The 26,260-nt window shown below is 42.7% G+C and overlaps 1 protein-coding gene across 4 annotated transcripts in view; it reads right to left on the bottom strand.

Annotated features, from left to right (window-relative positions):
* The window catches only part of LRRTM4 (leucine rich repeat transmembrane neuronal 4), a 492,210-nt gene that overhangs the window by 101,797 nt on the left and 364,153 nt on the right, over positions 1 to 26,260 (bottom strand). Inside the window, exons 1-2 of one of the 4 annotated variants that reach the window (XR_012897959.1) lie at positions 13,996 to 14,063; positions 13,373 to 13,528 (exon numbers count right to left, since the gene is read on the bottom strand). The exons of the other annotated variants lie outside the window; for them this stretch is intronic. The gene's annotated coding sequence lies outside the window, so the exon portion shown is untranslated. Of the gene's footprint in view, positions 1 to 13,372; positions 13,529 to 13,995; positions 14,064 to 26,260 lie in introns of those variants that run through there. 4 annotated transcript variants of the gene reach the window in all.

Here is a 26,260-nt window from a genome sequence, read left to right as displayed (position 1 = left end):
TCTGTATGGTTCAGAAAAACTTGTCCTGATTGTCAGATTTTCTTTTAATAAGCAGTTATAGTACAAACACTGTATCTACACCATACAAATGTGCGGTGTTAGCATCTAATGCATAGATCAAAGCTTTCTAAATCTGTAATGACTAAATAGATGCTTCTGTAGAGAAATCATCTATCCAGTCAGTAATCCATGGATTAAGAGCTCCTTATGTTACATTTTGATAGAGCAGACCAGAACTAAAAGCATAGCTAGACAGATGCCTCTGAAAATGCATGTCCAGAATTATTTTAAGGGAAATTAATTAACACTGTCAAATAAATGTTAGGAGTGTGGTTTTCAACCAGTGAAAACAAGGACATGTAGGGCTAAATTAACTGAGTTGGAGAGGAAGGATGATTTTATGGGTAAAACACTGATTTGGGACTCAGATCTGGGCTAAATTCCCATCTCAACAATAAAGTTACTTTGTAACCTCATGTAGGACATTTAATCTCTCTATGCTCCAGTTCCTGTAAACGGAGGTGGTATACTTTCTTCCACTCTTGTTTGATCCTGGCTGTTGAGGCTGTAAGATCTTCTTTTTAGGGACAGTCTCCTACTGTGGATTTGAATAGCATTGAGGAGAATGGGGATGAATTTTGCATTGGGGCTCTAGAAGTTACTGTAATACAAATAATAATACCACCCACCTCGTTCTGAGCTAGAGTTCAAGTGACTGTTGGCTCTCACAGAGCTTTATGCTTGTGTGTATCACCATCTGAATGTTAGAGCTGGCAGAACAGAGAAGCAGCAAAATGACTTGCCCAAGGTCACATAGCAGGGCAGTGGCAAGAGAACCTTTGTCTCCTGAGCTCTTGCCCAGGGAAATGGACACTAGATTAGAGTGCTTCCCGAACACTAGAGCTGCCCGTGAATCTCTGGTTACCTGAGCAGTTGTGCAGGCAGACGATGCCACATATGGGAGAATTCCACCTTGCAACTGAAAATCAAGGCAGAGCACTTTGGAGACCATGCATATGCATGAGAAGCTGAGCAGAAAACAAAGTACCCAATACAGGGACCTGCAAACACACCCTTTGCTGTCCTCCCCTTCACCTCAGTGGGATGCCATCGGCAGACTCGGTGAGAATTGAAGAGGGCTTGGTAGCCCCTAGGATCCAGCCCTGAAGGCAGAGATCCAGATCAGATTGAAAATGTCTGCATTAGGACTATTTTTACCTGCATGACATCTGCCACTTTGCCAGCCTGTCTCAGGCAGAGAGGCAGATCCAGCCTAATGTATATTTACTGGTGTTGGGAGACCCAGCTTGTTTTTGTGTGGAGAAGATTTGTTGTGATAATTTTACACCACTGACCAATGACCATGCTTATACTGCGTAAATTAGAAATGGTCCTAAAAGACAACGGCAATCTGAGAGAGAGGGAGGGGAGTTTGGTGGGGAAGGGTGGTGGGGGAAGAGCAGATCTGCCATAGCAAGTGCCTGTTGCGGTGGGATACCAGTGACAGTGATTTATAAAGCTGTATTAACATGCCGTACTGTAACTGTCACTCTGAGCAGTATGGGAGCGAAAGCAAGTGAGCCGCAGAAAGGTGTGTTACAGGAGCGTAATGCTATCTGACACTTTTTGTTCCTGTCTGTATCAGTGCAATTCAGAAATGAAATTTTCCATGACACCGCTGCTGTAATTTGGAAGCAAAATGGTCAGATGTGTATGCAGACCGGTTGGGTTTCCAGTTTCTGATGAAGAGCAGGTGCCAGGGGGAGAAAGCAGTGAAACACTCAGGCTACGTCTAGACTGCAAGCCTCTTTCGAAAGCGGCTTTTTCGAAAGATACTTTCAAAAAAGCCTCTTTTGAAAAAGAGCGTCTAGACTGCAAGCAGTACTTTCAAAAAAGCAAGCCACTTTTTCGAAAGAGAGCACCCCGGCAGTCTGGATGCTCTCTTTCGAAAAAGCCCTGTTTGCATTCAAGAACGCCTTTTTTCGAAAGAGCACTTTCGAAAAAAGGTGTTCTTCCTCGTGAAATAAGGAGTACCGCCGTCGAAAGAAAAGCCACGTTCTTTTGATTCAATTTCGAAAGAACGCAGCTGTAGTCTAGACGCAGGTGAAGTTTTTTCGAAAAAAGGCTATTTTTTCAAAAAAACCCTGCAGTCTAGACACAGCCTCACTGTGCTGCCAGAATACAACAGGTTTGCAACACCAGCAGAGCAGACAGATCAGCAAAGAACTTCACTTTTAGATGTACTCTTGCCATCACACTCCTCTCCAAGTCAATCGAAAGACTCCCATTTCCTTCCACAGGCTTTGGATCGAGCCCAGGAGCTTGCTACCGTGCTCTCTGTGTGGAAAGTGTACTGAGCAAAGCTGCACTCAATAAATTAAAAGCTAGGGTCTAGCTTGTTGTGTTGAGATCTCTCTCCTCAAACTCACTACACAGTGTGTTCACACTGAATTCTTAGAGCCCTTTTGTGTGAAGAAGAAGAAACATTAACAATAAATGGTCTAATCCTCGAGTCCCCTCATTCAAAGCTGCCATTGCAGCTTGTGAATGGAAATCATTGATTAAATCACAGAATCGTAGAATCCTAGCACTAAAAGAGACCTCAGGAGGTCATCGAATCCAACCCCCTGCCCAAAGCAGGACCAACCCCCAGCCAGGCCTTTGTCAAGCCAGGACTTAAAAACCCCTACAGATGGAAATTCCTCCACCTCTGTAGGTAAACTATCCCAGTACTTCACCATCCACCTCGGAAAATAGTTTTTTGTAATATCCAACCTAGACCTCCCCCACTGGAACTTGAGACCATTGCTTCTTGTTCTGCCATCCATCACTACTGAGAACAGCCTCTCTCCATCTTCTTTGGAACCCCACTTCAGGTAGCAGAAGGCTGCTATCAAATCCCCCCTCACTCTTCTCTTCTGCAGACTAAACAAGCCCAGATCCCTCACACTCTTCTCATAGGTCATGTGCTCCAGCCCTCTAATCATTTTCATTGCCCTCCGCTGGACCCTCTCCAGTGCATCCACATAAAGGGCAAGGTTTTCAAAAGATAAATAATTTTGGGTGTCCAACTTGAGATGTTGAGATGTTTTAAAGGGGTGAGATTTTTGGAAAGTGCCTTTCACCTCTGAGAAGCAGGCCACTTTAAAGCTCTCAAGTTGGGCATCATCAAATCACCAGCCATTTTAGAACATGTTAGTCACAATCTCAAGAATTTAGCCCACTAATAATTCCTTGATGGTCACAAGAGAGGTGTCTCTGTGACCAAACTCATCACAAGGTCATTTAGTATAGTCCCCAGCTCAAAGCAGGACCAAACCCAATCAAATCATCCCATGTAGGTCTTAGTCAAGTCTGGCCTTAAAAAACCTCTAAGGATGGAGATTCTATCACCTCCCATTCCAGCATTTCCTCTACCCTTCCACTACCTCTATATATATATGGATGGATGGAGAAATACCTGTCTCATAGAGCTGGAATTGACCTTGAAAGGTCATCAAGTCCAGTCTGCTGCCCTCATGACAGGACCAAGTACCAGCTCTGAGAGATTTGCCCCAGATCCCTAAATACCCACCCCCCCCCAAGATTGAACTCACAACTCTGGGTTTAGCAAGTCAATGCTCAAACCACTGAGCTATCCCTCCTCCTCAATGTTAGGAAAATGAAATAGATTTTCCTAATATCCAAGCTAAACTGTTCCACTGAAACTTGAGACCATTGCTCAATTATCTATCATCTGTCACTACTGAGAATAGCCTGGCTCCATTCTCTTTGGCACTCCCCTAACGTATTTGAAGGCTGCTATCAAATCCCCCCTCATTCTTCTCTTCTGTAGACTAAATAAGCCCAAATCCTTCAGCCTCTCCTCATAAGTCATGTATCCCAGCCCCCTAATCGGGCTCATTGGCCTCCGCTGCACTGTTTCCAATTTGTCCACATCCTTTCTGTAAAATCTTGTAACAAATTCTACAAAGAAAGTAGTTTTCTCAGCAAGTATCTGAAGTGGACCTTCCCTCCTCCAAAAATAAAATCCATGACTGTAAATCAAGAGCTTGTCTGATTGTACTATAAGACTCTCTAGGCAACCTATTTCTTGGTGGGAAAGAAAGACACTTGGAAAGCCAATGATAAACATATTTGAAATAAATAAGGATTCAAATAATTATATTTGAAATAAATAAGCATTACACATCCTGAGAAATTTACTGAACAGCAAGCATTTCAGAGTCAGAGTATCTTTATAGAGACAGACAGCTCAGACAACTAAATACATCCTGGTCCACACACTGTTGGCTTCACTTAACAGTGAAATTACAAAGAGGGGGAAGCTGGCTCCAGATGTTGGGAAGCAGGTAGATAAATTCATGGAGGATGGGTCCATCAGTGACTATTAGCCAGGGTGGACAGGGATGGTGGCCCTCTCTCCCGCTTGCAAGAAGCTGGCAATAGGCAACAGGGATGGATAGTCGATAATTCCTTGTTCTGTTCATTCTCTCTGGGGCACCTGGTATTGTCCATTGTCAGAAGACAGGACACTGGGCTAGATGGACCAAAAAATCCATGTGTATTATGCAAAGGTTTGAAAGCTTTTTCTAGATATGGAAATCTTTATCTAGCTTGGACCCGTCCTTCATATCTAACACCCCATCTAATACACAGAGATTATTAAGTAGGGGCTGAATTCTCCTAAGACAAGGCTGCAACTGAAGTCAAGGAGTCAACTCCAGATTCACACGGACATAAAGAAATGCAGAATTTAGCCCTAGCAATGGGCTGTGTGACTGTACTGAAAAGCAGATCTCAATACCGTTCTCCAGAACGTGAGGGAGTTCTTATCAGACGAAAACACTCAGGTCATGGCTCAACCCTGTCTACCACCAGCACCATTCTGGGAATAAGTGTCCTTATTTATTTCCATAGTGCCAACATCTAAGCCAGTGGTTTCCAACCTTTTTACACCCAAGATCACTTTTTAAGTCTCAGAACAGGTGAAGATCTACTGCCCCGCCCCTTCCTACATTACATAAGGAAATCTAATGTAAATGTACTGCGCAGGAGCACAGTTCAGAGAGGGCTCAAGAGCTACTCTTAGAGCCCCTGAGATCTACCGGTAGATCGCGATCTACTGGTTGGTGACCACGGATCTAAGCTATTCTCCATGCTACTCTATAACCAGAGTAACTGTGAAGACATAGGAGTCAATCTATATTTAAAGCAGAGACCACAAAAGGAACATTCACCCCGTTGTTCATAATCAAGGCACTACATTCTCCATAGACCAAGTAATTCGTGACTGTTTACTTGAAGGAAGCGTGGCACGTATAGGATTTTTGGTAGGAGAGGAGGCGAAGGAAGAAAGAAGTGGACAGATCATGGGTTATGGACGGGGGCATACAGCATGAGGAAAGACGAGGAAGATGAAAATAAAAAGGAAATAAGGAATGGATGGTTAAAAAGACGGGGGAGATCCTCAACTTGAGTAAATCACTTTGGTGGGATTTCGTACTGAGCCCCTAAGACAGGCCTGGGCAAAATACAGTCCGTGGGCCAGATTCAGCCCACCAAGCCACCAGATCCAGCCCACAGATGCTGTAGGGTGCCTCCGGCAGATTCCCTGCTTGCCTCGACCCACCCCCACCCGGCTCAGAAAAGTGGCTGACAGGCCATTTCTCTTTCAAAACTATGAGCCCGGAGGGAAGGGGGAAGGATTCATGTACTGTCCCCACCCCCAGCACAATCCCACTGGCTGGTTTCTAGCCAGAAACTGGCCAAAGGGAGCTGCCTATTTGAATAACAAGCAGAACACGAAGCACCATGCCCCTGCAGCCTGTGCAGGGGTGGGGCAGGCTCTAGCCTGAGAAACATGCTGGTCTGCTTGCCAGGAGTCAGCCAGGTAAGTCTCCTGGCCAGAGCCTGGCACCCTAGCCCCTTGATTCCCCAACCCTCTGCTCCCCACTCCTGCCCCTCTACTCCACATACCCAAACCCTCTGCCCCGTCCTGCACCCATATCCCCTCCCAGGTTCAGCACCCCAGTCCTCTGCCCCAGACCAGATCTCAGTTCCCTCCTTCCCTAGGTCACAACCCAAACCCCTGCAGCCCAGTCCAGTGTCCCAGGTCACAACCTCACCAAAACTCCCTCCCAGACCCCACTCTCCCTTCTGCACCCCAATCCCTTACCCCAAGCTCCCTTCTGCACCCAACGTCCATCCCAGACCCTGCACCTCCTCCATTAATGTCATGGAAGAGTGCGGCCCTCAACACCTTTCCAAAATTTTGGATTGCTCCCTCCCATCAAAAATTCTTGCCCACCCTCGAGCTAAGTCAATCCACTGCCCAGGCAAAAGGTGGGAGCTGGGTAACTTTAAGCCACCTCTCTTCTCTTTGGATTCAGGGCTGGACTGGCTCCCAGTTAATTATACAGCACCTTACTTCTGTCCAGGTTAGTGCAGTCTCCCTGGGCATCTCAATGCTACTCAGAATACCTGGAGTGCTGAGTGCAACAACCCTATCCTCAGGATGCTACTCCTGCCCAATCTCACCTTCAGTGCATCCTACACTGCACATAGGGTATGTCTACACTAGCCACTCTAGTTCGAACTAAGGGGCTAGTGTAGACAGACCCATATTTGCATGAGAGGCCAGATCCCTACTGGAGCCAAGGGATTTAAGCTCCTTTCCATCACTGCTTCTTTACCCAGTGTACAGAGGCTAAAGCGGAAGTAAAACTCTCAATCTGTAAACCCACCAAGGTAAATGAAACTATACTAGTTTACACTCCTTAAGGATCTGGCTCTTTTTCACAGCATATATTTTACTGTGTATTATAATCAGATGGAACAGAGTCTCCGGTGGGACTTTAATGTTCAACACATCATGCAGTTTTCGCAAATTAGTGTGTGGGAGGCTGAAATAGAAATCATGAAGATAAAGAAGATAAATAAAATTTCCATCGTTATTTATATGTAAAGTAATATCCTGACATTCAATACTATTTCCCCCCCTGAGAAGTGGAATCTCTTAGCAAAAGATTTCAAATGAGTATTGGTGTTCACATATATCAGCATGTAATGTATCACAGGCCCATCCGTTTGACATGCTTAGCAGATTATGCTTCTTCCAAAGTATGCGATTTTAAAAGAAAACCAAATCCTTCAAAAACCTCAGATGTGACCTCTGTGTTTGATTTGCTCCTGGAAAGAAAGGGAAACCTGAACGTCCATGTTATCAAATGCAATTTTCCATTTCAAAAGCAAGTTTCCAACAGGAAACTCTGCCTTTACAGGAAATCACACACACATATTATTCATGCTGCTGGGGAAACAGTTTTTGCCATAAAAATGGTTGAATTTTCATTGAAAAAATAAAAATGAAAACTCAAATTTTCCATCTTGTTTTTAACTAAATCATTTAACTCCAAGCCAACTTTTCTACAAAAATATTTGGAAGGAATTTTTTGAACCAGCCCTAATTTGGGCATGTACACTGAGGCATAGACTATTCCACATATGATCTATATCAGTGATAAACCTTGCTCACATAAATGTATATATGTATTACAGCTGTCGAGAAAATTTGTGTGGGCACACAAACATCTAAAGAAAAGCAATTTTTCTTTCCGTTTTGAAAATAAACTCATTTTTTGGGGAAGGAGAAGGTCCTTAAAAGCCACCTGGAAATGAAAACTGAAAATACTTGAGTGTCATTAATTTAAATTTCTAGAGAATTTTTTCTTGAAAAAAATGTTTTGTCAAAAATTATTTCAAGCAAGAAACAAAATGGTGACAGAAATTATTTTACCAGATCTAATAGGCCTGTGTAATAGGCCCATTCACAAATGAATATGAGCAAAGATGATCAGTGGCATAACCCAATTAATTCAATAGTAGAGGCTAAATAAAGTAAATAGAGTCATATAAGTATAACATAGCAAGATTTGGTCAAATTCCGGCAAAATTTGCCTTTCCTAGTTAGCTGAGCCAAATAGAACACAATACAGTAAAAGCTCGGAAGTCTCTATCACTGGTCTATTTGCAAAGAAAATTGCTCAATTTTATAGTATTTGAAATATTGAAACATAGTTATGAATTTATCGGATTTTCATTTGCAATACACTTGATCATAACAATTTCACTTGGTATTCATTTCTGTCACATGTATTTCCATAGATAATAGATTATTTAGTAATAGATTTTTGGACACTAAGACTCAAAAGCTAAATTATATTAGAATTCACATAGAATAGTATATTGCATATACACTGAGTACAATTGTATTAACCATGATTAATGGTTTTACAACTGAAGAATAAAGGAAGTAATGATTTGCTACACATTATAAAGTGCTGTTGAATAGTTTCCAGAATAATGTAAGAATAAGGTGCACTGAAAGGAAGTTTGACAACACGTTACAACAAGTGGAAAATATTTCATTATTTTGGTACGCATTTTAATCCCATTGATCCATCATTTTTATATTCATGTGAATGAAATAGAATAAAGTCAGCTGTTGATACCCATGTATTCCCTTACATTTGTCTGCCTCACACATGCACATTTTGTAGCATAATATATGGAATCAACAGGGTGAGCAATTTGATCAGACGAGGACACCAAGAAGTAAGATTTTGTGTCTCGTGCTGTATTAATTTAGGCAAGTTTTGTAGCCCAAGATTAAACAGAACACGCTTCATACCATGCCCAGAACCCATTAACTTCAACGGGAGTTAGGCTAATGCTTAAAGTTAAGCATGTGAGTCACAGAATCAAGGCCTTAATTTCACATTGCATCTTATTTTTCTTATCTGCAAACTAGGTGAAAATAATGAATAAACCTGTGGCACCTTAGAGACTAATAGAAATAGTCTGAGACTTTTTAACATGCTAGGTGAAAATAATTCACGTACGGGGGTGAAGTTGAATTAAATTTGATATTTGTTCTTTGGATGAAAGATCATGATGATGTGACTGCAGTAACCTTTAAGAACCCCAGTCAGGACCAGGACTCCACTGTGCAAGGCAACATACAATCATGCAGCAAAGACACAGCAACTGTTTCAAACCACTGACAACTGAAGACAAAAAAAAAAGTGGATACAGATGGGGGAGCACAAAGGAACAATCAGACAATGCTGGACAGCATGACAGGCAGCAGCCTCAGAAAGGAGAAGATATTAAAGAAATCAAATAGATTTTCACGAACACAGGGATTGCCTGACCAAAGGCCTATGCAGCTCAGTGGCTCATCTTGAACACCAGCCAGTCGTAGTCAGGGGTAAAAGACAAAAATCCCGCAGTAGGCAGTGATGAATCAACCTACCTCCAGGGAAGTTACTTCCTAGCTCCTAGCAATTAGAATTTGGATCATACCCTCGACCAATAATCTCTTCTCACACTTCTTTTTTTTTTGGGGGGGGGGGAGGATTGTTAATATGTTCTCTACAACTAGAGATATTCTTGTTAGGTATGTAAGTGACTAGTCAACTATCCGATAAGCAAAAGCTTATTGGATAGTCTACTAGTCCCTTGACTAGTTGCTTGACTAATCCCTTGACTAGTTGGTGGGGGAGCAGAAGCCAGCTTAAAAGCCGGTTCCCCCAGCACTGTCTCCATGGGGGCAGGGGAGATGGAGTGGAGGAGGAGGTGTGAGCCAGAAATCAGGCTCTTAATCCATATAGACAGCCTCTTAATCCATTAAAAAGGCAGAGCCAAAGCGGGGTTAACTCCTGGGCCGGGGGCTGCAGCTCCCCGTTTATCGACTAATCGACTAGTCCATCAACGAGTCGATTCATTGATTAAACTAATTTTAACATCCCTAATTCTTCTCTTTGTCATACATGTCAAATCCTTTCTTTTTCAATTCTGTTCCTACTGTTTTTTTTTAACTAAATTTACTAGTTTTGTATTTAAAAGGTACATAGTATAGATTTTTAAAGAAATGCCATCAGAGTGTCCATAGGAATTTTCAAATTGTACAGCATGAGGTGTAGCTCATGGGTGCAGAGAGCTGCAGCTTTCAGAGACTAGGGGGTACAACTGGGTTTTATCTGTGGCTCCAGGTTCATAGAATCAGAGGGTTGGAAGACACCTCAGGAGTCATCGAGTCCACCCCCCCTGCCCAAAGCAAGATAAACCCCAACTAAAATCACCCCAGCCAGGGCTTTGTCAAACCAGGGACTTAAAAACCTCGAGGGATGAAGATTCCACCCCCCTGCCGGTAACCCATTCCAGTGCCTCATCACCCTCCTAGGGAAATAGTTTTTCCTAATATCCCACCTAGACTTCCCCACTGCAACTTGAGACTATTGTTCCTCGTTCTGCCATCCGTAACTACTGAGAACAGCCTCTCCCCATCCTCTCAGGTCATTGAAGGCTGCTATCAAATCCCCCCTCGCTCTTCTCTTCTGCAGACTAAATAATCCTTTGTGAGGTAAGAAAGTGCTATCCCCATTTTGTAGATGCAGAGTTAAAGTGAAGACTGAAAAGCAAGCTGCTTCCATGGAGAAAGGCTCTGGTGGAGGTGGAGGGGTGAGGAGGGGTCTGCTGGACTCTTTCCCCGCTTCCTGCCCCAGTCAGGAAAGTCTGCTGACAAACTCTTTCTCTGTGGTGACGAAAGTGGCTGGCAGAGGATACGCCACTGATAGAGATAGCAGTGTTGGCATGGAAGACGCTGCAAGGATGTGTAGAGAGCGGGGTAGGGTAGATATCGGAAAGGCCTGGTGCAGCGATGGGCAACCTAGGCTAGTGAGTGGCCCTCCATCTCAGTAGGCTGCAAGATTGTTGTAACCAAGATGGTCTCCCGGGATAGGGGAGTTTGATTGAACCATAGCAGCACGTTGATGGGATGCAGAGGAGCGCACGGCTCTCCCCTTCAGTGCTGTGGGAAATCAGCATGCACCTCACTTGGCCTGCCTTTGCTTTATGCATGGGTCACTTTAATAATACCGGTAGGGGTAAAAAACCCGACATGGACAGAAACCAGTGGCATCTGGCAACCCTATGCGTGGGCAACAGTTCCACGGGGCTGCATGAGGTTGCACACCACTCCTCTGGCTTTGCTCACGGGAGCAGTGCCACAGCATTTACACGACTACTTGCACCCATGGCTAAGGGGTCATACAGCCTCTGTACTTGACACCCCCTCATAAACATGGAGAGAGCCTAAGTGACTTGCTCATGGTCACATACCAAATCTGTGGCATAGCATGCATTTGAACCCAGGTTTCTTATTTCTCATGGCAGTTCCTGAGCACTGGACGCTCTTTTCTCTAAAAAAGACGACAGCTGTGAAACGTGGGACCGTCTTCACTGAACCAGGATTTATGATTGAGGGGCGAAATCGGCCATGAGGTGATCTAACACTGGTCTTCTACATCTGAAATGTCTATGCATCTGTAAGCAAAGAGGCAGCTCCTAGTCTATTCTATTAAACTGCCTTTAAGTTCGTATCTGTTCATTTGATTTAAAAGAGAAGACTACAAAGAAAGTAAATGGATCGTCAGGAAAGGTTGCCTGACATAAGACGTAATAAGGATGTCATACAGGATTTAAAGAAATACGGCATGGGAACTAAGCAGGAAGGCTTGGTATGCAGATGAATTGATAACACAATAATTTACAAAACAATATTTAAGAAAAATAATTATGAAGGAGGAATACACAAAAATAAATTTTCTCTCAACTCAGACTAAATTTAAAAAGCAATCTAGCAACTGCCAGGAAAAACTGAAACTCCAGAGTGATGAAATAAGTGGAAGCATAAATTATGCAACCTCATTAATCAATATGCATGCAATTTGGAAGAGCTCTGTTGCACAGAAGTATTTAAAAATAAAAGTGCTCGTTATCCTGTGAACCCTCAGAAGAACCTATGCAACAGCACGCTGAGGCACATACAAATCAGCCATTCTCAGAGTGCACATTTCTTTGCAACAATATTTCAGTCTTTTACTCCGGGAGGGATTTTAACTTTGCATCACCAATCCATTATCAGAGATAGCAGAGTTATGCATTCATGCTGTAGGGAGCAGTTGAGTGTAACATGCTCCCTTGGAGACATTTATTTTAGGATATAGAAGGAATTTTTATTTTTTTTCCTTCCCCTTTTGAAAGATTAAGGCAAATCTGAACATTGTCTCTATGGAAATCTTGGATTTATTTTCCATATCCACTTGTTCTATTCAAAAGCCCTTCCTTGAATTCAGATGGTACTTGTCACTATGTTTGGCATTACTGAAACCTGCTCTACATTGCCAAATTAGGTCAGTTTAACTATTTGGCTCAGAGGTGTCAAAATCGACACCCTCGAATGCCATTATGCTGACGTAAGCCCCCTGCTTCGAGACAGTGTCTTCATGGAAGCATTTTAAGTGGAGAAAAGCTCTGACTAATGTTACTAATAACTTACCCGTTTCAAATGTTAATCCATTTCTCTCCACAACTACACACCCTATGAACTTGTGCACCCTCCCCTATTTCTTCAGGGTTTTAAATCAATGTAGTCTGGTGTTGCCCAAGGAATAAGAACAACAGAACGGCCAGACTGGGTCAGACCAAAAAGTCAATCTAGTCCAGTATCCTGTCTTCCAACAGTGGCCAATGCCAGATGACCAGAGTTAGATGCCCAATTTAGATAGCACTTTGATAAGAACAATAGTTCAGTGGTTAGAGCACCAGACTATGACTGCGGAAACCTGGGATCAGGTCATTATACTTGAAAGACTTTTTTTTATTATTATTTCAGGAAAGTCATCCCATGTACTGGTTCGCTCTCAGTAAAATGGAAATAGTAACACCATACCTTATTGGCCTCTCAGATATTATAATAACCTAATATGCCTCCCTTTGAAAATTCCAGTCTTAAATACTGACGAAAGCTGCAGGGCTGTGAGCCGTGGAGACTACAAGCCTCTGTTTAGAACCACCATCGCATGATTTTTTTTTCCCTCTCTCCATATGCCTGATTCTGTGCACTGCAGTCATTGGGACTTTTACCATTGACTTCAACAGGAGCAGGATCACTGTCTCTTGAATTGTTTTACCTCTGCCCAAAAGCATAGACTCTGAGTGCCTTCCACATAAACTCACCCAAACCAGTGTAGCCCCTAGAGGCTTCCATGGAACTTCTGAACTGGCACTTTGTTTTCCTGGTCAGCTCAAAGCCTACGGGAGCCAGCTGGGGCTTGCCTCCAGAATGAATGGGGAATTCACCTTTCCTGGACCACTCTTCTTGGCCTACTAATCCGCGCTGTCTGTTGGACTGACATGCTAACTCCTCTGTTCCCTCTGCCATGCTGTGAGTGCCTTTCCCAGACCTGGAGAAGGGCTCTGAATTAGCTCGAAAAAGAAGTTGGTCCAATAAAAGATATTTCCTCACCCGCCTCATCTCCCTAATATTCTGGGAGCAACATTGCTACAGCTCTGCTGTGAGCAATAATTACCCTTCTTCCCATTTTGTTCAGATGCAGTTAATGCTGTGAGAGTTTGGATTGAACTCAATAGGAGATCTGTATGAACTTCAACGAAAATGTATCTGTGAAAGTAAGGGAGAAAGAGAAAGAGAAAGAGAAAGAGAAAGAGAAAGAGAAAGAGAAAGAGAAAGAGTTGGTGCTAGTTATGTATCAGAGAGGTAGCCATGTTAGTCTGGATCTGCAAAAGCGACAAGGAGTCTTGTAGCACCTTATAGTCTAACACATGTATTGGAGCATAAGCTTTCATGGGCAAAGACCCACTTCGTCAGATGCTTATGGTGCTAGTTATGTTACCTGATCTTTAGATTGTGTATCAATAATATACATTACTTATGAATGCCCAGTTATCATTTTGAGGGTTGACAGGTCTTTGTAGAGGATCAGGCCCAGCACAGAGGGGCAGTTGAAACACTCACACTGTGTAGAAACACGAGTACATTTACAAATGTAGTGCACATCTATACTAGGTCCGATCCTGGACAAACATGGCCAACAAACAAAATACAGCTTCACTTCCATGTCCTCTCACCATCTTTTGTAGAACAACCTGAAGTGTTATCCATCATCTTCCTCATTACCATCGTCTTTCCTATTGTCACCAGAGGTCATTGTTCTAGAACCTGCCAAAGACTCCATCCCCTTGTCCTATTTCCCTAGGTGTGGACGCCACTTTCATAACATGTTATGCTGATGTGGTTATTTGTTATGGTGATTTTATATTCAGTAGGAAATGTTTCCCTTTTTCGTCACCTTCCTAATATCAGCATGTCTTTTTCCTATACGTCAGTATATCATTGATCTCAACTTATTCTCATATGCATAATTCGTGACCATTGGCCTTTTTTGGTTAAGTATCACATTTGTTATTTCTGTCCTTATCAGCTATTTCAGTCTGATCTTAACTAGTTATCTGGGGTTTTTCCAAATTGTGGGGCACCTCTCATGTTTAAAAGTGTATGAGCTTAGTAAAGTCTGTGTGCTACCTTATTTTCAAATGCCACCTGTGGACCTTATGCTTTAGCCCTTCAACATCTATCTAGGTGAAAGGTCCAGAACATATGTGAACTTTGCTCTCTGGGTGAAAGTTCCCAGACATAAGTCTGCAAACTTTGTCTTAGAGCAACATACCAAATGTGTCCTGTAAGTCCCTTGTGTTACAGCCAAACAACTTTAATATAAACGTATTGTACCCAATTATAATAAACATATTGAAACCATGAGGAAATAAGAACTCTGTAAGAAAATATCACTCTATAGGCTACAATTAGGCTATGTCTAGACTGCAGGCGGATCTTTCGAAAGAGAAATCCGCTTTTTCGAAAGAGAGCACCCAGCGAGTCTGGATGCTCTCTTTCGAAGACGGCCTCTTTACATTGAAGAACGCCTTCTTTCGAAAGAGGAACTTTCGAAAGAAGGCGTTCTTCCTCGTAAATTGAGGTTTACCACCATCGAAAGAAAAGCCGCGTTCTTTCGAAATAATTTCAAAAGAACGCGGCTTGAGTCTGGACGCAGGGGAAGTTTTTTCGGGAAAAGGCTACTTTTCCCAAAAAAAACCCTGAGTCTGGACACGGCCCTAGGGACTGTCTACATTGCACCATTATTTCGAAATAACAGTGCGAGCGTTTACATAGCCGTTCCGTTATTTTGAAATAATTTAGAAATAACGGACTGTTTATTCTGAAATCTGTAAACCTCATTCTATAAGGAATAATTCCTATTCCGAAATATCTATTTTGCAATAAGGCCCTGTAGACGCTCCACTGCTGTATTTTAAAATAACCCCTCACCAGGGCCATTCTATGTTATTCCTCCCCAGTGCCTGCTCGGGCTCCAAATCGAGATAGCATGTCTACATTAGGGAACCCCGCCTCAGACTAATTTTGAGGCTTCCCTGAAGTGTGGACAGGGCTGACTTATCCATTAGGCACAGTGCCTAGGGCTCACAATACTTTTAGGGGCCCATGAAAATGTTTTAATTTCTTTTAAAATCAGAAAAAAAAATGAACTTTTAGGGTTGAAGAAAATGTTTTAATTTTTTTCCCACATCAGAAAAAAAATGAAACTTTTAAGGCCCATGAAAATCTATTAAATTTTGCCTAAAACAGAAATAAAAAGTTGAAGTATTTAAAGTGATATTAAAAATAATTTTTAATATTTTTTTATGGAGGAAGGGGCCCATGAAGGCAAAAGTGCCTAGGGCCCACAAAAGTCATAATGCGGCCCTGAGTATAAACATACTTATTATAGCCAAGCATAATATTCCCTTTTATCATGGTAGGCCTAGAAACCTCACTCCGAGATCAAAGCTCTAGCATATCAGATGCAATGCAAAGAGGTAGACTAAAGGCAAAACTTACAGACGAGGATTATGACATAATCAAGTGGTGGATGAATGAACTACCAATAGAGTGAGATAGCAGAAAAGGCAATAGGAAAGATGGGTGAAATGCATAAGTAAGCAGTATCAGGAATATTGCTTAGCTCTTACCCAGGACTTTTTAATCCATATATTTCAAGTAACATTGCAAAAGGAGCTAGGCAAAATGATCGTCCATTTTACATATTGGGAAACTGAGGCACAAATCCATGACATGACATGCCCGAAGTCACACTGGAGGCCAGCGGCAGAGACAGAAATAGGACTTACATACTGTGCCACAAGAAGTTGAATCTCTCTGCACAGCTCTGTGATTTACACATCTCATCAGAAATTATGGTGATGTTCATACAAGACTTGAATTTTACTCCCTATAAATAACAGATAGGCAGCCAAAGATTCTTCTGACCTTCACTAGAATATAGGTCCTAAGAAGAGACCTTCAAATACTGGTAACTTATCCCATCAATTGCCTTCTCTCTTATTTATGCATGCAGGTGAAGAGGCACAATTGTGGATTTTTTTTGCCCCTTAGTGTATCACACAATTTATTGCCATTCACAATTATTCAAGTTTTCAAGGCACCAGCTAGAAATAAATCTTTGGGTAATGTAATTGGAAATCCCCAGCACAGCAGGTGAATATGCCTACCATAAATAAAAAGCTTTGTGTGCCTAATATTTTTCCTAATCATGAACATCCTACCCTTGAAAGCAAACAGAATATAAAAGCATATGACAGTACTTCGGGGCCAAATTCTAGTGAGAGAAAAGCACACGAGTATATGCATGTAAATGTAATGTGCATCCAGGTAGGAGAAGTAACAGCCACAGCAGTAACAAGGAATTTACCTGTAATTGTACCTAGAGAAAATCTGGGACAAATATGCAGAGATCAGTGTCTAACATCACAGAGAGAAGCAGCCTGGTGCCTCTGGGATGGAAGCTGACAGGAGAAAAAGTGTAGAGTACTACCTCCAACTGAAAGTACAGGGGAGGGATTGAAGTAGGCAAATGCATTATCTAAACTGCGGTCAATGCTCCAAAGCAGTGTGCAATATGTCACAAAGGGTATCAATATGATAAATTGGAAGGGTGGTAACTTGAAACAGTATATTTAACCCTGACAGAAAAGCTGTGTACCAAGTGAGAGCCATATTAGATCAGATCAGTAATACAGCGAGGCTGGTTGCCTGTTCCAAGAGTGACTGGCATTAGTTGCTTCAGAACAGGGGTAAAGTACTTCTAATATTTCAAGGTCTAACTAATCCTCACATACACTAGAGTTTATCCCATGCTGCTTCTTTGTGTGATGTATAAAGTAGTTATAATACTCAACTGATGAAGCAATTATGGGGTTTAGTTAGTGATTTGAAAAACAAAGGAGATTTGTCATCTGTCTGTGCTTTGCTACAGGCTAGACTATTGGGGTGTAAAGAGTAATGTGCACCAAAGGGCTTCAATGTCACTGCTCTGTGTGGACACTAAGTGTGAACTAAAAAGTCCCTATTTTGCATTGATGTTGCCAGGCGATTATGTTAGTGCAAACTAGGAACTTCTTAGCTCTGACCTACAGCATGATCATAGAGGAATTACATTGTAAGTGCAGGCAGCCGTTTGCACACACCCCCTCCCCCATAGTCCAAACTGTCTGACCAGGGTGACGGGGAGCAAAGCAGAGCAAAGCCGCAGAGCACGCAGGCAGCGGACAGCCCAGACGCATCTGGGCTGTCCGCTGCCCGCGTGTTCCGCCGCTTTGCTCCCCGTCCCCCTGGTCTGCTGGAGACCAGGGAGAGGGAGTGCCCCGTTCGTAACTGCGGATCCGACATAAGTCGGATCCGCGTAACTCAGGGACTGCCTGTATATCCAGTTGGAAGCAAGTGACAGAATTAAATCTTTACTCCTTCAACACTTCTAAGCATTACATTTTACTAGAAGATATACCCGGAATTGTTCAGATCTCTAAATCAATTAAGGAGGGGGGATGGAAAATAAATGGAAAATGTACATACTTTGTTTAAATGCTCACATTTTAAAAAAACTACAGTGTTAATTTTTATTTCAGATTTCATAGAAAAAAATCAATGTAATTTTTCCCATTAAATATATTTTTTCTTGATCCCTACTAACTCTTATCATTCACTATGTTTTAACAAAAAAAGGAGTTGCAATGACATTTTCTTCTATTTTTCAAACCTTAAGCATTGATTTATCTGTGCCAAAACAAAGTACTACTTCAAATTTCTGTTTTATCTCTTCTGTAAAGTTTATTGAGAAGCAAGCCTAGTCCACGTCCATCCTGTGTTTCTGGCTCATCTTGGTCCAGTCTCTTTCAACATTCACTCAGTTCTGTCAATTTTGAACACTACTTTATTTGATTATTCTCTTTTCCGTTTGGTTTTATGAGAAGCAACCTCATTCCTGGCATATTCCATTTTCCTGGCACAAGCAAACCCTTATGTTGCATTGTTAAGATCAGAAGAAGCTCTATACCAAATTTGGTGATTTTAACTCTTAGGCTGTGTCTACACTGGCAAGGTTTTTCCAGAAAATCATCTGATTTTCCGGGAAAACTTGCCAGCTGTCTACACTGGCTGCTTGAATTTCCGCAAAAGCACTGACGATCTAATGTAAAATCATCAGTGCTTTTCCGGAAAAACTATGCTGCTCCCGTTCGAGCAAAAGTCTTTTTCCGAAAGACTTTTGCCCGAAAGGGCCAGTGTAGACAGCACGGTAGTGTTTTCCGCAAAAAAGCCCCGATCGCGAAAATGGCGATTGGGGCTTTTTTGCGGAAAAGCACGTCTAGATTGGCCACGGACGCTTTTCCGCAAAAAGTGCTTTTCCGGAAAAGCATCCTGCCAATCTAGATGCACTTTTCCAAAAATGCTTTTAACTGAAAAGTTTTCCGTTAAAATCATTTTCGGAAAATCATGCCAGTGTAGACGTAGCCTATTACTGTTTAGGAGGAGTTTTTAATCAGACAAGCTCTCTAAAATATACAGTAGTTTACAATACCTGAATTAGAACCACAAAACAATCCTATTAATATTTTCCACCAAAAAGTTATAAATAAGGATATGTCTCTTTCAAGATTTAGCGTCTGAAAAAATGATTAAGTGTTATGACAAATAACCACAGTCACTGATGCTATTGTGCTACAGGGCATCTCATTAAGTATTGAGAGTCAGACAATATCCATCACTTTCAGAGAAATCCTGCTTCAATTTAAGGCAAATGAAAGAGAAAATTGGATGAAGGGTCTGGTTGGGGGAGAAGGAATATTCTGAAGTCAAATATGACCAGGAAACGGTTCCATGAATTTTTCATTTATCTTCTTCTGTATGCCAAAGATGCAACATGTAAGTGACCTCCCTACACTCAAGGTCACATTGCAGCAGAGTTAGCCATACACTTTGCCTTTTTGAAGTTAACTGAATTCTGTATGACACTGAGTGGACTGGAATGATTTTGCTGCAGCCTCCTGTCATGTTACAGAAACAGCTGAATGGCACCAGCGCTACCTCTTCCCCATCTCCCTTACTTACCTCCCCTTGGCACAGGTATCTCTACATGATGTCCATAGCACAGAACATTGCTCAATAAGATGCCTTGAGGCAGTGCACTGGCTTCAGCTGCCTGAAAAGCCCTCACTTACATTTATTATTTTGCCTTTATGGAGGCTGTTTTATTTTAAAAAGGCAACTCAATATCTATTTTTACCCTTAAAACAAAGTTTGGATTGTGACTGCATAAAAATAAAGGCAGGGAGCCAAATTTACCCCTTGTGTGACTATCAAAGTCAACATGCCTGACCTTGCTGTCACACCAATGACACACCAGTTGAATTGCATTGGGATGGATACTGTAAAGGAAGCAACATCTCATTTTGATTGGTAAGGCCTAGACCCACACAGGTATTTAGGCATTCTTAGCCCTGATCTACACTAGGGAGTCATTTCAAAATAACCCCCCTTATTTCAAAATAACAAGCAGAGCATCCACACTACCAACCCTGTTGTTTCAGAGTAATGGACTGGTTATTTCAAAATCTATCCTCCTGCTTTCCTCGGGGAATAACACATTTCAAAATAGTTCTTTCGAAATTGCGGTAATGTGAATGCTCTGCTGCTGCTATTTCGAAATAACGACTCTCCAGAGTCATTCAACGTAATTACTCCCCAATGCTTTCTGGGCCTCTAAGTTGAGATAGCGTGTCCACAATGACAGAGCCTGCCTTGGACTAATTTTGAGGCTCCCCCATTTTCGATTTTGTTATTTTGGCAGTTATTATTTTGAATGTAGTTATTTCAAAATATTTTTCTAGTGTAGACATGCCCTTACACTGGTTTCATTCCTTTGGTTCTGATTCTTCATTCTCTTACATGGCAAGAAGCTGGCGGTCTCCTGATTTCCACTAGCATGAGAGATTAATCATGCACAATCAAGTTAAATCAGCATTAAAGAAGGGTGAATTAGCTTCATCTGAGTTACATTAGGAAAGATTTCCACTCCTGGAGCTTAAAGAAAATCCTCCCAAACAATCACAGACTCGCCTTATGAATTCGCCATTCCTGTGTCCCTATCATGATACTCTATTTACGTAGCAGACAGAAATGACTCCAATGAGTCTGCTTAAGAAGCGAGTGTGTCGCAGCATGTGGAGGTAATGCTGTTAAAGTAGCAATACTTTATCTTGAAAAATTATCATACACAGGTTGACATTTGTCTGCATGACCTTGAGCCATGATTAGTCAGATTCTTTGACTGATTTATTTCTCACGACCTTCAAAGAATTCACTGTCTAAGTAGTTTGAAGAGGTACAAGCTAAATTTCACTGGGCCCTAGGGAAAAGATTATAGATGGGCCCAAAGTTCAAGAGTTTTGCAATTCTGTCATGTCTCTTGTGATGGCCAATGATCCAGGGTCTTAAGGCCAGTTAGACTGGACATTTGCCCAATGTGTTCTCCCTTCAAAGCCTATGCAGTGCAGGTCAGTGGATGCTCTAAAATTACTGTGTGGTATATTTCAGCTGAACTATTTTGCTGAAAAGCAGATTTGGCAACCTTGAAATGTTTCTGTTTGCATGAGTTCCCTCTGGACATGTTTGAAAGGAAATGTTTTGATTTGAATTTTATTTTTAAAAGTTTAAAAATGTTTACGGCCAAAAATCTAACACCCGGTTAGTTCAGCTTGAAATGCGCACACAACACTTGGTGACTCCTCCAAAATGTTTCAACATGGCATTTTTGTATGATCCCTCTCCTCCCCCCGATTTCTCACAGTTGCTGCCAAGCCACTAAATCTGTTATCCATACAGCTCTAATAGTATATTATGGGGAGGGGGGGGGGGGTTAAAAAGACACAAAAAGAAGTGAGTTAGATACCATCTCCCATGGGGGGAGGGGGAAATCAAAGCAATGCCCTATGAAACGTCCTCTTAAAAGAAGGGTTAAATTAACATTGCAGGAAGTCAGCAGTTCCTCTTCAGTAAACCTTCACGTATCCTTATCTTAATCAAAAACAATGATCACGGTGCCCATTTAAGAACACACACATGCAATCTGGGATAATTGATTTGCCCCAAAGATTTTTTATTAGGAAACGTCATTCATCTCTCTGCCCTTGGCAACAGAATGAGGCCCATTATTGCTAAAATTCCATTTCCCATGATAATCAGGGCTCGGTTTTATTCCTTTCCTCTCATCTTCTAATACAGAAGAATGTGCATAGCTCATGTGGCCTGTTTCTGTACATTTTGTGCAGCGTTCTGCCTATGCCTAGTCTCAAGCAAAAGCCAATTACAGGTCCTTTCTACCATTTCATTAGATTTTTATTTTTGCCAATAGTACTTAGCACTCATAGAGGTTCCTTCCCTGCTTTGCTCTACTGTTACCTCCCGCTGTAGAGAGCACTAGAAAAAAATAGCGAGACCTGCTGCTACTAGGGACCATCAATAGGAACATCTACTTTTCTGATTAATAGAAACGAAGCAGCCGCATAAGTGACACACTCGTTGCAAGCCGGATATTAGTCGTTGACAGCAGAAGCCAGCTTTTCAGAAGGGCTCCAAAACTCACACTTCCCACTGGGAAGAGTTTAAGCCTGCTGAATGCTGAGCATGTTTGAACATCTGGCTACTTTGTACAGGTGCCTGAAGGAGTTCTCTTTGTGAAGGCGCAGCGGCGAGATGCTTGGGGAAAAATTGTCCAGGCACTTTTTGTGGGGGTGACTGCTGTTATTGGGTGAGGAGTAACGGTAGTTCGAACTAGGAAGCCTAGTTCGAACTACCTAGTTCGTGTTGCGTGTAGCCGCGCGGCACGGGGTTCGAACCAGCCGGGATTTAAAAATGGCGGCGCCCGGCTTATGCAAACGAAGCCCGGGAAATTCAAATCCCGGGCTTCATTTGCAATTGCGGTATGCCTACATTACTCTCCTATTTCGAAATAGGAGGGTAGTGTAGACATACCCAGAGGTAGTTAGTGTGACACAGCCAGAGATGGGTCAGGGTGATCTCCCTGGGCTCCGCGCTTTAGGGGGTCCTGAGGTGTCTGCCTCAACTGTCCTACAGATGGGACGGTCCCCGCATGGATGATAGCTGCGGGGCCCAGGGATCACTGAAGAGCCTGTCATGGGGCAGCAGCAGGGGACGCTCCTTCCTGTCTCACACTCACCATGGCGGCAGGAACTGTGGGAAGCAGAGTGACACAGCAGCCAGCTCTGCTCCACCACCTCCTCCCAGCTGGGTTGCTCCACCTCACCGAGGCAGCAGGAAGTGGATCAACCCAGCCTTGGCCCCAGCCTGCTGAGTGCTGGTGAGCATGTGTGGGGGTGACCTCTGTTGCTGTCCCACACTAGACACTCCAGTTCCTGTCTCTCAGGGAAGGGGACTTCAGGGAAAGCAGCAATGGGGCAGGAGGGAGCAGAGCAGGGACCTGAAGAGTTAGGGTGGGGCAGAGCAGGTGTGGGTCTTGGGGAAGAGGCAGAATGGGGGAAGGGTGGGAAGAGGTGGGGCAGCGGGTTGGGTCTTTGGTAGGGGGAGGTTGGCCCAGGCCCTCTTAAGGACAAGTCTGGAAACAGATGGCAATTTCCTGTAATATTATGGACCAGGCATGGGCAGTAGGTGGTCTGTGTGTCAGACGTGGTTTGCCAGGGTTAGCCTCTGGTGGTCCACCAGCACTTTATTTACCTGGCCAATAAGAGCTGCACAAAATGGTGTCCCGTGCCAATCTAGACGCGCTTTTCCGCAAATGCTTTTAACGGAAAACTTTTCTGTTAAAAGCATTTGTGGAAAATCATGCCAGTCTAGACGTAGCCCATAGGTCTGGGTGCTTGTTCTGAGCAAAAGGAGGGAAGCCCTGTTAGCCACAGGAAAAGCCTTAGATGGAGTCTGAAGGACAGTGCACCAGGCAAAGCCCTTGGTGGTGTCATCAAGTTGCTTTGGTAAGCTCACTAGCATGCACCAAGATTCTCTGTATTATTTTGAACATGTTTTCTCTGTAATGCTTTTACCTTAAGAATAAATGTGTTTGCTTCAAGGGAGCTGCATGGTAACTTAACTGCGGAAATGACTCGGATGACTGTCTCTGAAGAGAAAAGTAAAGCAAGCCAACTTGTGCCAGGGTATTCACTGCACAGGCAGGGATCTGGGCAGGCTGGAAATATCCCAGTCAGGAGGGACAGAGACACAGGTCTTTGACCAAGAAGCTCAGAGCATTGAGTTGGTGCTCTTTCTGGACCCTACAGGGGGAATACAGGTATAGTCGCCTATGACACGACATAGATTTGGAAGGCAGAGTTGTCTGGTCGCTTTTTTTCCCTTTGTCTGCCTCATCCAGGGAGCCAAGAGCCATGGGCAACATTGGACGGAGGGCAGCTCCATGCTCTCGAAAGGCTGGGTCCTTGTGCGGAAGTGGTGTGGCTGTGGGAATTAGCCCTGAGTATCAGCTGTCATGTGCCACAACAGCCCTGTCCCCCCAGCCCTTAATGCTTTGGTGGTCATTTAAAAGATTCCCAGGCTCTTTAAAACTGCCAGATCCCAGGGCAGTTACCCCTTTGATTTCCCCACCCTGCCCTCTTGGTGGGCCTGGTCTCATCTATATAAATGATAAATTCTTCAAGGCAGGGACTAACTTCTCATTAAGCGTCTATACAGAATTTAGCACAATATGGTCCTGAGCTTGGTTAGGATATCAAAGCACTGTAATAATATAAACAGTAAGGCCATGTCTTCACTAGTGGGAAAATTGACACTGCCGTGGTCAATCTTCCAGAGTTCGATTTAACAGGTCTAATAAAGACCCACTAAATCAAATGCTGAAATGCTCGATTTGCATGGAGTAAGGGAAGTTGATGGGAGCATTTGCTACCATCGTCCTCCCACTGTGGAGAAGGCACTAAAGGTCAAATTAAGGTACGTCAACTCTAACTACGTAATAATGTAGCTGGAGTTGCATATCTTAATTCAACCTTCCAGGTAAGCAAAGACAAGGCCGAAGTTACTGCATCAACATTTGTAAATAGTTTAGATACACAGAGGCAAAATTCATCCCAGTTGTTAAATGCATGGAACACTGCCATGGAGGTACAGCAGAAGTGAAGATGGGCCCCTATCTAAGACCCTATATGGTTTTCTGACCCTCTGATTCTGAACAATGATTCTAGTTGAAAATCCATACTTTCTGAGCGACATCCTAGGGTTAATTTAGCGGCACAGGGTGTTTCTTCTCCTTTTTAGCCAGTTTATTTTTAATATATTTCAGAGGAAACCTCCAACTGATCCAAGAGGATATTTGCATCCCACAATTAACTATTAAATATTTAGATTAGAGTAGCACCCAGAGTCCCGCCCCAAGCTGGATAGGGGATCATTATGATGATTTATATTACAGATGCCTAAAGGAGCCAACTCTGATTGGAACTACATTGTGTGAGGAGTGCAGAGATGCAGCTCCCTATGTGTGCATCTCGTCTATCCTCTGCAACATTCAGTGCATCAAACCTGCACTGAAAACTTACTGAAGGTCACACAGAAGGTCAGCAGAAGAGCTGGGACTAGAACACAAGTCTGCTAATTCATAGCCAAGGGCACAACCCACTAAACACTTTGATGTCAATTGGCTCAGGTTTTTGCATTTAGATTTTACAAGACTAATTATAGGACTGGAAAGGACCTTGAGAAGTCATCTAGTCCAATCCTCTACACTCATGGCAGGACTAAATATGATCTAGACCATTCCTAGCAAGTGTTTAACTTGCTCTTAAAAATCTCCAATGATGGAGATTCTGCAACCTCCCTAGGCAACTTAGACTTATAGACTCATAGATTTGGAAGAGAACTCAGGAGGTCATTGAGTCCAACCTCCTGCCGAAAGCAGGACCAATCCCAACTAAATCATCCCAGCCAGGGCTTTGTCAAGCCAGAACTTAAAAATCTCTAGGGATGTACATTCCACCAACTCTCTAGGGAACCCATTCCAGTGCTTCACCACCCTCCTAAATTAATAGTTTTTCCTACTATCCAGACTAGACTTCCCCAACTGCAACTTATTTCAGAGCTTAACCACCCTGACAGTTAGGAATTTTTTCCTAATGTTCAACGTAAACCTCCCTTGCTGCAATTTAAGCCCATTGATTTTTGTCCTCTCCTCAGAGGTTAAGAACAATTTTTCTCACTCCTTCTTGCAACAACCTTTTATGTTCTTGAGAATGGTTATCATGTTCCTTTTCAGTATTCTCTTTTCCAGGCTGAAAAGAATTGGGTTTGTTTAATCTTTCCTCATAGGTCATGTTTTCTAGAACTTTAATATTTTTTATTGCTCTTCTCTGGACTTTTTCCAATTTGTTCACATCCTCCTTGAAATATGGGGCACAGAACTGGATGCAGTACTCCAGCTAATCAGTGCAGAGTAGAGCAGAAGAATTACTTCTTGCTTTTTACTTACAAGACTCCTGCTAAGACATCCCAGTTTACAATGTTTTTTTTTTTCCAACAGTGTTACACCGTTGACTCATATTTCGTTTGTGGTCCACTATGATATCCGATCCCTTTTTGCAGTACTCCTTCCTAGGCAGTCATTTCTTGTTTTCTATGTGTGAAACTGATTGTTCCTTCCTAAGTGGAGTACTTTGTTTTGTCCTTATTCAATTTCATTCTGTTTATTTCAGAAAATTTCTCCAGTTTGTCCAGATCATTCTGAATTTTACTCCCACACTTTGAAGCACTTGCAACCCTTCCCAGCATGGTGTCATCTGCAATCTTTAATAAACTTACTCTATATGCTATCATACTCTATATGATATTGAACAGAACTGGCCCTAGAACTAATCTCTGCAGGATCCCTGTCATTATGCTCTTCCAGAATTACTGTGAACCATAGATAACTCCAGGGCTGTGTCTACATTGGCACCCTTTTCCGGA

The sequence above is a fragment of the Pelodiscus sinensis genome, chromosome 28 (assembly GCF_049634645.1).
Source record: "Pelodiscus sinensis isolate JC-2024 chromosome 28, ASM4963464v1, whole genome shotgun sequence".
Lineage (NCBI taxonomy): Eukaryota > Metazoa > Chordata > Testudines > Trionychidae > Pelodiscus > Pelodiscus sinensis.
The sequence above is the reverse complement of the archived record's forward strand: the minus strand, read 5'-3'. Positions and strand labels throughout refer to the sequence as shown.